Genomic DNA, 12,677 nt, shown 5'->3' with positions numbered 1-12,677 from the left:
AAATTCGCGCCGGCCTGGGATAGCCTAACGTGATTTCCGATTAAAAAAAATCCCCACGCCCTCTACTATATATATAGTTCCCTCACTTTGTAGAGCTATATATAATGATTGTGGAGGGAATGGGGAATTGTAAAATAACGCACACTGACACTATCACAAAGCGACTATTAATTGAGTCATTCTGAGCTATAAAGTAGGAACGGGTAAACAAATTTTGACAATAAAAAAATATAAATATGTTTGGGCAGCTTATTAGAACACTAAGTGCCAATAACATTGAAACTATATAACATTTTTGCTTACAATGTGATGCTTAACGTACGGAGTTTCAGCAGACGGCATAATTTAAGACAACTGTTTAAAAACTATTATATATAATATATGAGAACAATACATGATGTGGTAGGATGATGTAACCCCTTCCTTATTTTGAAAAGGCATGTACAAGTTTACTCGTGGTCTTTACAACGGCACCAGATAGAGGATAACAGCATATCGTATAGATTTGTAAATGATGAGCGTCTCAAAACTACTTGAGAATCTTAGCTCTGGAATCTGTAGTGATAAAGAAGATCAGAACATCACCTGATGAAATACGGTAAGGTGCAACTGTAAATTATTTTGAAATTTATAATAAGAGTACTTAACTACTCAAAGCATGAAATTAGTCATCTCTGACAAGAAATTTAAAATGGGCTGAAAAGGTAATTCCACAGGGAAATATTATCAAAAACACCGTACTGAATGTATCTGCACACATGACACACCTGGCTTTACCGCTGTGCAATCCATCAACTTACTGTTAAAAAGAGACGAACAGATATAAGAATTGAACAGATAAAAAGATAAAAAATTCAGATAAATTCTTAAGATGCGTAAGTCGTTCCATACAGTCGTGCGTAAGTCGTTCCATACTTTATTCGAATTCGTTGCAAGGAAAATGTCCTAACATTGCACTTCGTACCATTTGCCAATGCATTGTAGGCACAATTTCGATCTAAAAAATTGATATTTGTTGACCAGGAAACGTGCCTTCAGACCTGATAAATTATTTTATCGTGAATTCCTAAATCTCTGAATCAAGACGAGTGAATATGTCACCTTTATAGTTGTTTCCATCATTGTGCACTGCCATGACAACTTGAATGTTCCCAGAGTGGGTTGGCAATGCGTTTACGTCGATGTTGGAGCAGCTGGTGTTTACACATAGCAAGTTTCACTGAACAAGCTCTTATTATTGAGTGCATAGTTCTCGCGGTGCTATTCACTGTTGAAGTTATGGGCAACACAGCTGGACATGCAGCACATGCAGTAGATTTGATGCAATGGCTCCCAGGACAGCGAGCTTCACCTGAAGTTAAAAGTGTATTGGCTTGTAACAATTTCCAGGATTGGACTGAAGTTACAGTAAGCATACACTTCTAGGCAAAAAAGATGACATGAACATATTCTTTGGAAAAAATAGGCAAATAAAGGAAGTTCGTTCTCTAAATTCATCTAAACACTTCGATAAAAAAAGTCCGACTGATACTAAAAAATAAAAAATACATCTAGTAAGGCCGATAATAAATTGATAGCATTATCACAGCATTTTACATAAATAAGTTCCCTATAAATGAAAATTTCTATCTTTGTTTTGTCTCACATTAATATTAAAATACGTTACCGTAAAACTTGACTATAACAATCAACTACCTTAGACGGATTTGTGCATCACAATTTGCTTACGCGAGAAATCGTCTTCTGTATTTCCCACACTGCTCGTACCGAAACTGCCTGCCTATTAGAGATACATAAGTCCCTGTCTCATAAAGGAGAGAGAAAACTGGTGCGTCCATTAGATTTCCCACCTTTATTAACACTCATCGTGCGGTGCAACAAGCAAAAATTAGGCCGAAAAGCAGGGCACTCCTGCACCCAACATAGCAGCTTGCAGTCGGTGCTGTAGAACATATGACGCTGGCCTCCAGATTCCTCCTCAACGACTTTGCAGGCAAGCAAAGCCACTGCATCCAATAATTCCTAATTTTGACTATAAATGATGTTAAAATACAAATGATTTTTTTCTCAGCTCATAAACTGCATTAATTGACTGATGAGCATGATCTAATAACTTTAGAATTTAGATATTAACATATGGTTGTATTTTCTAACGAGAAGAAAAAAACCAATTGGTCTCTGGCATGAACACGTTTAAAATTTGTTACCCAATGGGATGAAAATATATTAATTGTTGGGTATATTGAGAAATCTTCCACAATTATTCGTCCTTTTATTAGTAACTAGATAACCCACTCAAAAGTTGTGCAAGGCTCGATTTACGCAACCTCGGAGCTGGCGTAATATGTTATGAATAACTGCTGGACGTATTTTTGAGCCGAAATGTTTTAATAATACCACCGTTACAAGCTACGTTTCTTTAGCAGTACTTAAGCAATACGTAAGTCACTGCGTGTACTTCCCATTAACGATGCTGGTTCCCCAGAAACATTTAAGTGCGAAGGGAAACCCTTACCGGCAACAAAGGGGATTCCATCAGGTAAAAATTGTAATAAATGGGATGAGGATGAGGAAACTATCGTGAATTTCGAAATCCTCAAAAGTCAAATAGATAATTCTCCCAAGTAGCCTCAATCACTCACATACACGAGGCACAACGCGGGCACAAATAAATATTTACTTTTAATTCATAACGTTCCGGTTCTCAAAGAACAAGACAAATGAGTTAATATTTAGTAGTCAGCACGTTAGAATCTAGCGACATTGCAATTATGATCAACTATGATTTAGATCACTTCTGTTCAGTTATACAAAAGTGACACTTCTTATGTTGGTAGCTTTAGAAATGATGCTGAAAGTATTGGCCGATGGGTAATAAAAGGGTATTGGATTGACATATATATTTTAATTTATTCTCAGCAGTATTATTTAGGAATTGTCACAAAAGGAAAGCTAAAAGACATTGTACAACAAACTACAGGCCACCTTAAAGAAATAACGGGCAAGGAGCGAGATCGTCACACAAATGCTGTCTCGATGAGTACAAAGAACACGCCACTCTTCTTCATGCAGTAAACGAGAAAAATGTATGCATATACATCTGTTAATTCCGGAAATGCATGTATTGGTACAAGGCACAGAGGCACCTCAGTTCAGTTAGCGTCCTGCTGGACGTGTTCTCCGCCGGCGTGGCTGCGCGGCGCAGCGCCCACCACGCGCTCGCTGAAGCAGCCGCGCGCCACGGACCTGATGGAGTTGTCGGGCAGGCCGAGCTCGCTCACCTGCGGGCCAAATATAAGGGGCCTGATGAACTAACGATTCATGCAATCCCAATACCTGTATTTTATAATTTTTGGTTAATTCGATGAGTCTCATTCATTAGCATGGCTACCTTCACAATTTCAAGCCAAATTTTCTCTTAATATACTTCAACTTATAGGCTTGAACCGCGGAAACTAATAAAATATTTTGAGAGTAATAAACATATCACGTCAAATTGAATAGGAGAGCATGTAAAATCTGCCGTCGTCAATGTACATATAAGAATTGTCAAGTTGTAAATGACGATATACCTCCAGTTGTTATTTCAGAGATTAAATCTTGAGGATGGAGCCTGTGGCTTTTCTTTGCCAGCTTTGTGAGTATCCGGGAGCACACTTCATTTATAGTACCGGGTGCGCATATTGACTTCAATTTTCTTTTGCCATGCTCTAATTTTGCGGTGGTGGGTTTATTAAAATTTCTGTCTGAATTGTTTATGTCACTTTCGATTAATCATTAAAAATGTAAAAAATCATTAAAAATAACATTTAATCATCGCATAATTAAGTTTAAATTGGCTCAACTTGAATATTTTATGATATACTTTTTCTTTGATTTCAGTCCACAAATTATTCTGAAATGGAAATAGTTAAGAATATTGGCGTTAGATGGCATGATCTTTGCTCATAGCAAGTTAACTATCAATAAGACTGATTATTTAAATATTCCGTATTCGTTACTTAGCTTCATATTTTTCAAATTGGAACCAAATTATTTTTTCGTGATTGCTTCTGTGAAGTTTTGTTTACATCCACTGTTGCATACTGTCCACAGATTGCTGACTCTGCTTTGGGTAATTTAGATATTAATTCACGAGATTTTCATCTTCCGAGGTATTTCGGATAGTTCTAACGAAGGTCACATCGTCCGTCAAGTTGCCGTAAGAAGAGTAGCAGACAACGAATATAAAGCAGGTCTATTTAATAATCATGTATTCAAATTTATAAATTATTGAAATATACGTCCGCTTTTGCACGGAAACAGAAAGACTGTCACCTCACATTTGCGATGCTTGCGTAGTCGAGGTCAATGCCGCCGTTGGTGGTTGTATGATCGGCGTACACGCAGACGGTGGCGCGAGTGAAGTCCAGGCCTCTGGAAGTTGGGATTTATAATAAAATTGGAAAAAAATGTTGGATGGTACGAATCAAAGTATCTTCTCTCTATAGTTATACAAAATTTAAGTTTTCAGACAAATGCAATAACCTTTTATGTGAGTTTGAGGAAGAGCTTTGAATTAATTGATTGAAGTTGCATTTATAATTTATTTTTTTATCATAATTAGGCGAATAAAGCGTTTTAGTACGATAAGAAATGAACCGTTAGCCGAATTTGAGATATAATTGAGAATTAGTTTTAAATACTTTCAGTAACATTGTTATGTTTAAATTGCCATCATCATCACCACCATTACCAGACGGCTGCTGGGACTCACGAATAGAAGGTCCACGGGGCCTGGCCAGTCACTATCAGGGACGAGACGGCCAGATCCAAGTCGCCCAATTGCGCGGCGTCCTCATCGCCTCTGAACTCCTATCCGCGGTAGGACGTGCCTTCATACAGATTGTAATAGTCGTTGTTGAGGCCGTGCGGACTGCCGGCGTATCTGAGCGACGACACCTGCGGGCATACAGAATTTAATAGTCGTTGTTGAGGCCGTGCGGACTGCCGGCGTATCTGACCGACGACACCTGCGGACATACAGAATTTAATAGTCGTTGTGGAGGCCGTGCGAACTGCCGGTGTATCTGAGCGACGACACCTGCGCGCATACAGATTGTAAAAGTCGTTGTTGAAGCTGTGCGGACTGCTGGCGTATCTGAGGCGAAGATATTCTACTTCAAACGGCAGACAAAAACTATAATTTCTTTCGTGAATAAAGTGCAAGTATTAGGATTTTACTGAGCCTTTCGGCATTTCCTGAGTGATTTATGGCATTCTTCATTTTGTAGGTGATAACTCAAAAGTTGTGTCAATGTAGAGAGAAAACCTATGTTTTATGGCAGCAGCAACAACGATTTTAAAATCCCATCTAATGCTAAAGAGAAATTCTCCTTCCTCCAAGCTCGTGCATGAATCGATTGCGTCAACTGTTATTCTCACCATATTCTTGCAACTTGTGCTCCAGTCGCCACAGGAGTTCACTACATGCCAATAGCACATTGCGGAGTCCAGGGTGTAGTTCGTGGCGTCATGGAGCAGCCAACTGTGGATATGTTTCTCTTTTCAGTGCATAACACAACCAATGATAATGCCATATGGTATTAGATAATTTGATTGAGTATTTTAGGGGGAATTTTTCAAGATCAGATTTTGATGAAGTTTGAAATTTTTAATGTTTATTTAAAAAATCACAATTGAGACTGAATTAGCTCTGAAACATGAGTTTTCAGCGAACGACTTAGTTCTACACTCATCGAAAGTTCGACAGGAGAATAAAAAACTGTGAATTACAACGAAAGTTATCCCAAACTGATCACTGAGTGCGAGGCATTACTTATATTATATCCACCGTTTTGATGCCGTTCAACAGGCCATGTGATATGGGACACGTCGTGTCAAAATACGAACGATGATATTGTGCATAAGAGGTTACATATTGACAGCGCGCACAAACCGAATAATTCTCTGACCTTTTTATGAAATCAACAGTGAACTTTTTTTTAAAGTTTTCTAGAAATGTTCAATGTACCAAATTAAAGGTTTTATTTTACGGCCGAAAGGTTTTATATTACTATATTATAACCTTTAATATTATTAAAGTTAAATAATTACTGATGCGCCAAAAATAGTGAAATTTCAAATTTATGCGAAAATATCCATATTAGTTCCCAGAAAAAGGATTTTGAAAACTGAACGAAAAAATTGTGAAAGTCCGTCATCTACTTCGTTGTCGCGACAACCAACCCTCCCCCCGACAAACCAATGCTTTTTTCCGGTTAATTTTGAGCTTGAAGATGTGGTAACTATTTTATGGTGGGTAACTATTTTATGGTATCGAATTACCATCAATTTAAAGCTGTACAGCCTTCAAAGGGATATTCGTCAATAGTTCAACAATTATTTCCGTAAAATTTCTAAACGTAACATAGGAAAACTGAATGATAAATTATAGATGACTAAAAGATTCTCGGTTATGTTGGTACTTTCATTTGTAAGTAAACAATTTACTGAAGCCAATGCAGACATTTTCTATTAGTTCTCTCTCTGCTCTCTATTGGAAACAGGCAACTAAATAATTGTTATAAAAATTTATGACATCAAATGCAAGCTTCTCTGCATCACGTTCTAATGCGCAGGATTTCGCAATGTAAGATTAAGGAAAAAATACACGAAAAATTTGCCGAAAAAAAAAACAATAATCTATGCCATCATACTAAGATAACCGAATCATGCTGAAAAAATCGCAATGGCAACGACATGTGTCTCTGACATCTTATCATACGAGGCATTTCATCATCATCATTTTTATCACTAAAGCAATTTATATTGGAAATATTATCTTTGACCCATTTCATCATTGGTGCACTTCATCAATATAGCATTTCATCATTGCACATTTCACCGTTCATCATTGCATATCTCACCACTAAATTTCACTATTGCATAAAGTATATTTTGCCGACATAAGTACGTGTGGGTGTAACCCAACCTAACTTAATCTAACATAGCCCAAACAATCTCACCTAACCAATGATGAATTGCTACAATGATAAAATGTGCCATGATGAATTGCTCTAGTGATGAAATGTGTTAATGATGAAATGTTTCGAATGAAGTGTATGGTCACCCAATGACATACCTTCAATTTGGATTCAACTGCACATGCATTTGGTAACTAGAAATTCTCGATCGATTAAGTTGTTTCCCTAACAAAATTCGTTCACCACCTAGGCTTCTGCCCAAGAGAGAAGTTAATCAACTTAAAGTTACCTTAGATTTCTAGACCACTCGATTGAAATCAGCTTCTGGCCAGAATCCTCTTTCTGACTTTATAATCGCCTGACATCATGAGAAAGGTTAGACGCACCGAGTCATACCTAGCTGGGAAGCTGCCCAGCTGCTTGAGGCTGCCCTTTACAGCGGCTTTTTACGTGCTTCCCGAGTCCTAAGCTACGCATATTTCAGAGTCAGACTCGCATCTTAATTTTTAAATTAATTTTTAGGGTTGATGTTAGGATATTATCTTAGAAAGATCAAGATTTCAAGAAAGCTTAACAAATATTACTTAACATTAATTTTAATCACGAGGCCCGTGCATCCGTTATATTATCATATTTACCATCTGTTTCTAATCAAATGATGAAGGAACAATAAATGTTTAATGAGAGGATAATAAATAAAAAATTAAGAGGATAATAAATGCCGCTGCCATTTAGCAATGGGTCATTTCATTTGAGCCTTCAACAAAGGCCAAATCATACAAGCGGCTAAAAAATCTATTCAAAAGTGGAAATACGTACAATTGTTTGCGTCAAAAGTTAAGTCAATCAAGTGGACAGGAGCATGCAACATGCAAAAACAGTGATAAGGAGTCCTGTTTCGAATTTTTTGTCAAGTCTTCTCCACGAATCATTGATCGTGGGAAACACTATTGAGGAAACCACTGATGGGCAATAAACTCTCCTATAAAGTACCGTAGATTGAACGGTCTAGTAGTTTTAGTTATATTAATGGCAAGATAAAAAGGCAGATAGGTCAAAGGAGGTTAGGCGGATATGTCAAAGGAGGTCAGGCGGATGGGTCAAAATCGGTGGTCACCGTGGTTGAAGTATTCCGTGACAAATTTACCCAAGTAATTCGTTAACGAATTGTATAATTAATACCCCACTGACCTGACGTTAAATACACTCATTAGTCCATATTATTTTATTTGTAGCAACAGGGAAGAACATATGTGCAAATTGATTAATAGATTTATAAGAAAAAATGTAATCAATTAATTTTTTTGTCTTGGAACGGTCCAAAAGTCCTTCAGTAATAAAAATTTATTTGTCCTGTATAAATTCTTTAACTTTTTTAGTGTTGTATGATGGTTATCATAGAATTGAAAACAGATTTCAACTAAGACATTGCACGGAATTCCTTAGATTCTTAAATACTTAGAATCTTGAAGACTCCAATTAAGTGTGGCGTTCTTGGCGGTCGTTAAGAATCACTGGTAGGCTGTCTCAGACCTTGCACAAGTAGTGCCAACTCTTTCATTGACTTCCAAGATAAAACCTGGCATTTTCAAGCAAAAATATGCTAAAAATTCAAACTTTGTAGCTGAAAAGATCATTTTAAGTACAATTTACATGCATTCTTCTCGTTAGAGCTCATTTTCCCAGGTGAATGCGTTGAAAACACGCTAGATCTAGCGGGAAAAGCTAAATTGGTAATAATGCTTTTCATAAATTTGAAGTTAGCCTAATATTCAAATTCAGATTAAGAAAAACAAAGAAAGTTGCCCACACCGAATTAGAAGAAAAGAGATTTGTAATTAGCCAAAAGAAAAGAAAAGATTTGTAATTAGCCAAATCAAATGATGAATTAGTCAAACCCCAACAATATCTATTGTCATCTGACCGAAATTAGCTTATAGAAGGTAAGGATTTTCTACAATTTCAACACATAAATTTTTTCTCGCAAAGTCACATAAAGTCAATAATGAACTCTTCCCAAATAAGATAACTGAAACTCGGAGCCTTTAGCTTCTTAAATTTTTACCCTTGCAGCCATAACAGTATAGTTTAATGAAAACCTATTTACTCAGGGTAGGACTTGAGTAAATAGGGAGCCCAGTTCATAGGTTCTATGCAAGTTGCGAGGAGCATTTGCTACGAGATCAGTTCCCAATTGGTTGACAGTGCCCCCGAGCAAAAAATATGAGCTCACAATTCTCATTTGAGATTGTATTACGAGTCCAGGATTACCTAATGTTAACTTTGGTGTATGCGGAGTAGAGTAATAGAATAGCTACTGAGGTAAAGTGGTTGCTCAAATTCTAGAATCAATTTATTTACTATAAACGAATTCTGAATCAATTCTAGTGAATTGTTAGAGGTGTCCAGTAATGATGTTGGTTCCCTAGAAACATTCAAGTTTGCAGGGGAACCCTACACCTGGCAACACAAGGTTCTTCATCTCGTGAAAATTGTAGTGAACAGGATAAGAAAACTTTCATGAATTTAGAAATTTTCTAAAAAATAAATAGGTAATCCTTCAAAAAAGGCTCAATCACTTCTACGCACGAGGCTCAACTTAGGTACAAAGTAATATTTACTTTTAATTCATAACGCTGCGATTCGCAGGGAACGAGGCAATTGAGTCAATTAATATATAGCAGGCAGCACGTTAAAATATAGAGACAGTGAAATTATGATCGACTATGACGGTAGATCACTTCTGTTCAGTTGGGCAAAAACAACTCTTCTTATGTTGGGAGATTTAGATACGGTACTGCAAGTGATTTTACATGGGGAATAAAGGAATATTGGATTAACATATATATTTTATAATATATTTCCAGCGGGATTATAAATAAATTATAAAAACCAAGCTGGAAGGCAATTGTCCNTATTAGATGTGTATAAGAGACAGCTTCAAGAAATGCTGCGTGTCTCCTGTGAAGCTTTCCCGTGTAGATTGGAGGCCGTCATTAAAAATAAGAGTGGGCATATTGAATTATTATGTCTGAGAATTGTTTAGGTAATTCTTGGCTACTAGCTCATCCAATAAAAAAAACCGTTTGTTTCATTTAGAAATAACAAAAACATGCGTTGCCATAAAAATGGCGGACCCTGTATTAGTATTCGTGAGTGTCCACAGATTACTGAATCCGCTTTGGGGAATAAAGAGATGAAGATGCGAGATTTTGGTGCCCCGAACTAATTCGGATAATGCTAACAACGAGCATGTCCATCAGATTACTGAGAAAAGGGTTGTAGAAATGGAATAGATAGCGAGTCTCTTTGATAATCATGCTATGAAATTTTCCAATAAATAAAATTAGGTATATATTAAATTTGATAACTAGTCGCATAAAAATCGTGTGGAAAGACTCAAATTTGCGTCCGCTCTAGCGTGGAAACGGAAAAGACTGTCACCTCACATTTTCGATGCGTGCGAAGTCGAGGTCAATGCCGCTGTTGGTGTTTGTTTCATCGGCGTACACGCAGACGGTGGCGCCAGTGAAGTCAAGGCCTCTGAAAGTTAGGATTTGTATTAACATCGAAAAATTTGTAGTAAGGTACGAGTCAAAATCTCTTTATTGTTATTCAAAATTTAGGTTTTCAACGAAATGAAATAACTGCTATATGAGTTTGAGAAACAGTTTCAGCTCAAGTTATTAAAGTTATCGTTAAAATTACATTTTTTAGCATAATTAGGCAAATAGTGAGTTTTAGTACGATAAAGAATGAGCTGCCGGTCGAGTTTGAGATTTTATTGAGATATAATTGAGCCTTACTTATAAAAACTTTTAATAACGGTGATATAATTAACTTGCCATCACCACCATTACTGGACGGATGCTGGGACTCACGTATAGAAGGTCCACGCGGCCTGGCCGGTCACTATCAGAGACGAGACGGTCAGATCCAAGTCGCCCAACTGCGCGGCATCCTCGTCGCTTCTGAACTCTTCGCCGCGGTAGGACGTGCCTTCATACAAATTGTAATAGTCGTTGTTGAGGCCGCGCGGACTGCCGGCGTATCTGAGCGACGACACCTGCGGGCATACAGATTGTAATAGTCGTTGTTGAGGCCGTTTGGCGCGACCAGAGGTTTCCCGCCATTTTTGGAACCGCTAGTTTACGGCTTGATGAAATAACCCCAATTTAATTGTTAACATTTAACGTAAGTGTTTCGTGCAATATGAGCACGAGAGTGATGATCCTTTATTGATTACTAATCAGTGATGATATGGCCTAGGATGAGTGAGGACTGAGGTTGTCGAACCGATCTCTGCGACGCAAGCTCCAGCCTCCACCATTTTTGTTTGGTGGTTTTGAATTCTAGAGTGCCACTAATTGGAGTGCCGCTTGAATTCTGGGGTGCCATTCAATATTTCACTGATCTTGAAAATCATCATCCATTCATGGAACTGGCGGCCAACTGCATCACTTGTCTACTTTGAACCGTCTCCAATGCATTCGTGGTGCAAGTGTTTTCACAAGTCACCTATGTGAAAAACAAGCAGCGATATAAAATTTCAACTAAGGTACTGGAGTCCCTTATTCGGATCAAAAGCTATCTGCTCAACCGCAACAAGTGATCACACCCGAAATGTTGGATTAATGCAATATGTAAGCATGTACGAAAATAAGCAAAAGAATGATGTCCAGTTTTCGTGGCTTGCTCATGTTGATCGAAGAGGAAGAAGTGCCACACTGTGATATAAAAGGAAAAATGTCAATATAATCAAACATAGAAAAAGAAAAGTGTCAAAATGTTCCAAACAGAGGGGAAAAATATAACGAGTTCAATTTGGCTAATTATCGTGAAGTCAGATAACTGCTCATAAGATAAAATTTGGTTTCTTTTTCTAACCAACGTTTCTGACGAATACTTTCATTAAATTTGGAGGTATTAGCCTAGTCTGTTTTTGAACAATAGAATTTCTGGTATATTTCTGTTATTTTGAGCTATGCAATCTGGTATTTTCGCCAAGAAAAAACCTGGCAACTCTGCGTTAGAATCTAGCGACAGTGCAATTATAATCAACTATGATTTAGATCACTTCTGTTCAGTGACACAAAAGTGACACTTCTTATGTTTGGAGCTTTAGAAATGATGCTGGAATTATTGGCCGATGGGTAATAAAAGGGTATTGGATTGACATATATATTTTTAATTTATTCGCAGCTTCTCAGCAGTATTATTTAGGAATTATCTCAAAAGGAACGTTAAAAGACAATTGTACAACAAACTACAGGCCACCTTGAAGAAATAACGGGCAAGGAGCGGGTTCGGCACACAAATTCTGTCTCGATGTGTACGAAGAACATGCCACTCTTCTTCATGCAGTAAACGAGAAAAATGTATGCATATACATCTGTTAATTCCGGAAATGTATGTATTGGTATAAGGCACAGAGGTACCTCAGTTCAATTGCCATCGTCCTGGTCGCGTTCTCCGCCGGCGTGACTGCGCGGCGCAGCGCCCACCACGCGCTCGCTGAAGCAGCCGCGCGCCACGGACCTGATGGAGTTGTCGGGCAGGCCGAGCTGGCTCACCTGCGTGCCAAATAAAAGAGTCCTAATGAACTAGCGTTCCATTCAATACGAATACTTGTATAGTAAATTTTTCGTTAAACTCGACGAGTCTCATTCAGGAGCATGGCTATCTTCACAATTTTAAGCCGAAAATTTTCTT

At 37.7% G+C, this 12,677-nt stretch overlaps 1 long non-coding RNA gene across 1 annotated transcript; it reads right to left on the bottom strand.

Moving 5' to 3' along the window:
- Positions 1–2,910: 2,910 nt before the first annotated feature.
- LOC108670072 lies at positions 2,911–5,545 on the bottom strand. The gene is made up of 4 exons (XR_007156661.1): positions 5,425–5,545; positions 4,757–4,941; positions 4,323–4,416; positions 2,911–3,281 (listed from the first exon to the last, which is right to left on the bottom strand). It is a non-coding gene; the product is annotated as an uncharacterized LOC108670072 (long non-coding RNA).
- Between the last annotated feature and the right edge of the window lie 7,132 nt (positions 5,546–12,677).

Source organism: Hyalella azteca, unplaced genomic scaffold, assembly GCF_000764305.2.
Source record: "Hyalella azteca isolate HAZT.00-mixed unplaced genomic scaffold, Hazt_2.0.2 contig4871, whole genome shotgun sequence".
NCBI lineage: Eukaryota > Metazoa > Arthropoda > Malacostraca > Amphipoda > Hyalellidae > Hyalella > Hyalella azteca.
The sequence above is the reverse complement of the archived record's forward strand: the minus strand, read 5'-3'. Positions and strand labels throughout refer to the sequence as shown.